Source organism: Biomphalaria glabrata, chromosome 11 (assembly GCF_947242115.1).
Source record: "Biomphalaria glabrata chromosome 11, xgBioGlab47.1, whole genome shotgun sequence".
Classification (NCBI taxonomy): domain Eukaryota; kingdom Metazoa; phylum Mollusca; class Gastropoda; family Planorbidae; genus Biomphalaria; species Biomphalaria glabrata.
In genome coordinates, this window is record NC_074721.1 from 11,561,501 (window position 1) to 11,567,500 (window position 6,000).

At 35.4% G+C, this 6,000-nt stretch overlaps 1 protein-coding gene across 4 annotated transcripts in view; it reads left to right on the plus strand.

Annotated features, from left to right (window-relative positions):
* The window catches only part of LOC106054815 (F-box/LRR-repeat protein 7-like), a 111,576-nt gene that overhangs the window by 25,410 nt on the left and 80,166 nt on the right, over nt 1-6,000 (plus strand). For 2 of the 4 annotated variants that reach the window (XM_013210852.2, XM_013210857.2), the window contains exon 1: nt 5,747-5,894. The exons of the other annotated variants lie outside the window; for them this stretch is intronic. The gene's annotated coding sequence lies outside the window, so the exon portion shown is untranslated. Of the gene's footprint in view, nt 1-5,746; nt 5,895-6,000 lie in introns of those variants that run through there. 4 annotated transcript variants of the gene reach the window in all.

The window sequence follows — 6,000 nt, forward strand, 5'->3', positions numbered from 1 at the left end:
AACCGTCCTGCAGGAGGTTTGCATTAGGAAGTAGATTATCTTCAACTCTGAAGGAACATTCGAAGCATTTGACTTGTTAGGTTTATGATAATATACGCATTTGGAGTGATTGGAATTGACAATATATATATCAGGATCGAAAGACCGGTGTAATGGAGTTGCAGACTCATCGATTCTATTGAAGTAGTCGATTTGAGGAATATAGTCGATTTAGAGAATTTGTCATTTTGGGTAAGATGTGGAAGTTACCAATGTGATGAAGATAAGATAAGAAAAGATAACTTTTATTGATACAATCAAATGGAAATTCGGTTTGACTACAATTGATAACCTCAGCGTGACTACTGTACAATAACAATATAGATGCACAATATAGATGCACATACGATCGACATACACACAAGAAAAACCCATACACACTGATAATCAGCGCTATACAAATAAACTTCTATGTACTTCTCGAAGACGACAGAATGTTAATTTTTAATGTTGGTCATCAAGGGTCTATTATTACTGAATGTTTTAATTTTTTTCTTTGGTACAATCATGTTTTCACAGAACTGGATGTACAAATTAACAGTTGTTAATTTGGGAAAGTTGACGCTCTATAAGTTGTTGGTTTAGTTGATTCTGGTCGAGTTAATCCAGATGTCTATATTGAATCAAATCTTTTTGGTCGAGTTAATCCAGATGTCTATATTGAATCAAATCTTTTTGGTCGAGTTAATCCAGATGTCTATATTGAATCAAATCTTTTTGGTCGAGTTAATCCAGATGTCTATATTGAATCAAATCTTTTTGGTCGAGTTAATCCAGATGTCTATATTGAATCAAATCTTTTTGGTCGAGTTAATCCAGATGTCTATATTGAATCAAATCTTTTTGGTCGAGTTAATCCAGATGTCTATATTGAATCAAATCTTTTTGGTCGAGTTAATCCAGATGTCTATATTGAATCAAATCTTTTTGGTCGAGTTGATCTAGATGTCTATGTTGAATCAAATCTTTTTGGTCGAGTTAATCCAGATGTCTATATTGAATCAAATCTTTTTGGTCGAGTTAATCCAGATGTCTATATTGAATCAAATCTTTTTGGTCGAGTTAATCCAGATGTCTATATTGAATCAAATCTTTTTGGTCGAGTTAATCCAGATGTCTATATTGAATCAAATCTTTTTGGTCGAGTTAATCCAGATGTCTATATTGAATCAAATCTTTTTGGTCGAGTTGATCTAGATGTCTATGTTGAATCAAATCTTTTTGGTCGAGTTAATCCAGATGTCTATATTGAATCAAATCTTTTTGGTCGAGTTAATCCAGATGTCTATATTGAATCAAATCTTTTTGGTCGAGTTAATCTAGATGTCTATATTGAATCAAATCTTTTTGGTCGAGTTAATCTAGATGTCTATATTGAATCAAATCTTTTTGGTCGAGTTAATCCAGATGTCTATATTGAATCAAATCTTTTTGGTCGAGTTGATCTAGATGTCTATGTTGAATCAAATCTTTTTGGTCGAGTTAATCCAGATGTCTATATTGAATCAAATCTTTTTGGTCGAGTTAATCCAGATGTCTATATTGAATCAAATCTTTTTGGTCGAGTTAATCTAGATGTCTATATTGAATCAAATCTTTTTGGTCGAGTTAATCTAGATGTCTATATTGAATCAAATCTTTTTGGTCGAGTTAATCTAGATGTCTATATTGAATCAAATCTTTTTGGTCGAGTTAATCTAGATGTCTATATTGAATCAAATCTTTTTGGTCGAGTTGATCTAGATGTCTATGTTGAATCAAATCTTTTTGGTCGAGTTAATCCAGATGTCTATATTGAATCAAATCTTTTTGGTCGAGTTAATCCAGATGTCTATGTTGAATCAAATCTTTTTGGTCGAGTTAATCCAGATGTCTATATTGAATCAAATCTTTTTGGTCGAGTTGATCTAGATGTCTATGTTGAATCAAATCTTTTTGGTCGAGTTAATCCAGATGTCTATATTGAATCAAATCTTTTTGGTCGAGTTAATCCAGATGTCTATATTGAATCAAATCTTTTTGGTCGAGTTAATCCAGATGTCTATGTTGAATCAAATCTTTTTGGTCGAGTTGATCTAGATGTCTATGTTGAATCAAATCTTTTTGGTCGAGTTGATCTAGATGTCTATGTTGAATCAAATCTTTTTGGTCGAGTTGATCTAGATGTCTATATTGAATCAAATCTTTTTGGTCGAGTTGATCTAGATGTCTATATTGAATCAAATCTTTTTGGTCGAGTTGATCTAGATGTCTATATTGAATCAAATCTTTTTGGTCGAGTTGATCTAGATGTCTATGTTGAATCAAATCTTTTTGGTCGAGTTGATCTAGATGTCTATATTGAATCAAATCTTTTTGGTCGAGTTGATCTAGATGTCTATATTGAATCAAATCTTTTTGGTCGAGTTGATCTAGATGTCTATGTTGAATCAAATCTTTTTGTTTCGTTTTAACTTATTCCCATCTGTTGTTCGCTTTACTTTGTTGTATTTTAATAATTATTTCATTTCGGATACTTGTCTATGATTGGGATTGTGGCATTATAATCTTAAAGAAAAGTCCATACAGATGAAAAGACATAGACTTGGTTACCTATATTTGCTTAAAGCGTTTTTTAATATGTTCAGCTCTTTGTAGTAAAACTATTTTAGAAATGTGAAACATTCTCATTCGGATCACTAAAACTACATTCTAATGCCCGCTGGACATAGGTCAAGAGCATTACGCTTCAAGTACCTTGCTTAAATAGGGGACACTTCTTCCATTCATTGATTTGTAGGCCCTATATTCACTGTTAAATCTCTTTAACTGACAGGCTTTAAGCCAATCAAGTTTTTTATTTCTATCATCACTTCTAAGCTCAAACACAGGAGCCTTAATCAATGGGTTTTTCATTCAGTCCCTTCCCCACCCTTTTTTTCCCCTTAAACCCAGTCCCCCATCCTTACTACAGAAGCATCCCGAACACCCCCTTCCTGCACATATTCGCTATGCGGTGGAAAAGGGAAGACAATTTGGTTTCTCTCTTCGCTTAATGACGAAATGAAATGAGTTTTAACTTAAGGTGAACATATTTATCTCCCACTGAGGAATGTTGGTGTTTGTGTAGACTAGAGATGGGAATCGAACCCAACTTTTAAAGTTCGGGGTTCGGTTCGGTTCGGTCAGATTTAAGTTCGAGTTCGGTTCGGTTCGATGACGAGTATAGTTCGGGTTCGGTTCGGTTCGGTCAGGTCTAAAGTTCGGGTTCGGATCGGTTCGATGTTATGAAATTATGTAATAGCAAAATTAAGTTATAAGGTTTAATGCAATTTATTAGTTTAAACTTTTTTATTTGAATTTTTAAATAAAACAAATACTTTGAACCATATAATAGGCCTATGGGCAATACTTTTGCCAAAATAATGTTGCCTACAAACATTTAAAGCGTTGTAAAAATTTCTTAATGGAGATAGAAATGAAGATGCGGCAGGTTTTCGCTCAAGTCGGCAAGTGGTTTAATTCAGGGCGTGACTCGGAGCTAAGCGAATTTTTTAAAAAGGCTAATATCGATGTTCTTTCTTTCAGAACGCACTATTCATCATAATAAAAAAAAAGTCGAGAGCCATATTAAATCTAATAATAAAGAGGCAGACCTGGCCAATAGAATTATGCAAGGGACATTCTAGGTAGGCCTACATATTGCGCACGTACTTCTATAATGGACGTGATCTTTTTAAAGAAATATTCTTCGTGTAAAGACGTCTCTATCGAGGATTTTTTTTCACGCATAATTCGTCACTATTATAAATTGCAATATAAAGAAGAAATTCGACTATTCTGAAACAAAAAAAAAATGCGGAAGAATCACACTAGCGGAGATGTTTTAAAATGTTTTCTTCAAAACGTTTTGACCCATATTGTGCATACGCGCCTCGCAAAAAGCAGTCTACAGTTCACAAGGTCTTATTAGAAGATAAAATGACATCTCCACTTGTAATTATGTAATTATACTAATATTCAGATAAGTTACAATAAAAATAAAACTTTTTTTTTCGATGCCCCCTCTCTTTGTTAGTTGGTCGTTGGTTTGTCGGACTTCTTATGGTCCGACAGTTACGCTGGGCAGGGCACATATCCCGTATGGGAGACGAACGTATGCCAAAGGCAGTCTTTTTTTTTTTGGTGAGCTAAAAGGTGGTCGACGTAACAGAGGCGCCCCACGAAAACGCTTCAAAGACCAGCTTAGGCGTCAACTTTCCTTGGCTGAGATAGAAGAGAGCACCTGGTTGCATGCGGTCTTAGAACGAGCCAGTTGGAGTTCACTCCCGAAGGCCGCGGGATACACATTTGAGACCAAAAGAAAATCCGCTGCCGAGGACAAACGCAGACGCGAAAAGAAAAAGTAAATCGACCACCTGCGAACAGTGGTTATGCTTGCCCTGGATGTGGCAAAATATGTAGGTCACAGCTGGGCCTGCGCAGCCATGGGAAAAACTGCATTCCTCACTAATCTTCGGGCTCGAAGACAAGCCTTATAATAATATATAAACTTAATAAACTTTAAAATAAAGTTCTTATGTGAACAACTCAATATAGCCTAACTGTTATTACAATATTCACATATTTAACTTTTGATAGAGATGTAATATTAATGAAATATACTGATATTTAAACGAAATCTAGGTCACCACAAAACAACGTCTTTACTCTTTCATGTCTCAAGATTGTCTGCCGTTTCACATTTGATTACGCTAATTTCATCATCCTTAATACATAAACACCAATCAATCGCTTAACTTCTTCTTACCGCCACCAGAAAAAACACACACACACTTTATGACACCCCTTTTTGTCAAGAAGTTGCGTCTCCCCATCCCCCAATTCCAGGTACTAACCATCCCCACCCACGGGAGAAGACCCAAAGTTTGAGAAACGCTGCATTAAAAATACTGATGATCAATAATGCAAAACAGAATAATAGTAAAAAATATTCAGGGGCGTAGAATTTTTCATCATTTGGGGGCCCGGGAGGGGCTGGACCTCTTTGGGGGCCCGGGGGGGATTTTACATTTCTCCCCCTCCTCCCCCACCCATGCTACGCCACTGATAATATTCCAACATGGAATACTTCACAATTTTGTAAAAATAAATCACTTAATAGAAGATAATTAAAATTTATTTTAAACTAGAACACAAATGAGCTTATTTATATCTACACTCTCTAATCGGCAAAAAATATTCTACTCTTAACTAACAGCCATCTCAAATAAAAGTGACAATATTTTAATGTCAACTTTCTACTTACTAGGAACTTGAATCTAGATCTAGATCTAATTAGAGGGCGTCTATTCGACTGAAAACCAATATTGCAAACAGCCCGCGAAAATTCAAGGTTAGGGGAGAGTCGGAAAAACCCATGGGAATCAAAGCGAGCCGCTTTTTTTTTTTTCTTCAAAATACCACCACCACCCCCTCCCAAGTTTTCAAAGTATAATGGAATCATTTTAATTTAAATAAAATATTTAAGTAATTTTTTTTTAAAACCCAAAATATAAAAAGGGATGTAAAAATTGCAAAATTAGTTCGGTTAAGAAAAGGAGGGTTCGTTCGGTTCGGTTCGTACCAAGCAGTTTCAAAGTTCGGGTTCGGTTCGGTTCGGTCATAAGTGAGGTTCGAGTTCGGTTCGTTCGGTTCGGGTTCGGTTCGTTTCCCATCTCTAGTGTAGACCTGCTTTTAAAAGATGTGCACTTGGATGGTTCGTTCGTTTCTAAGTTTGGATTGTGGTAACTTCTGTCTGTTCGGACTAAAGCGTTGAACTATTCGTGGCTTGTTGTCAATGCTGATGAATAATTACTAATTTATTTTCTAATCGTGTAAGTTATTGTTTAGTGTTTAATCGATTTCACGGTTTATCAATACTTTCTCATCGATCCATTCGAGTGGGCTAAACGAAACGTGAGTTTTACGCTGATTGCTTAA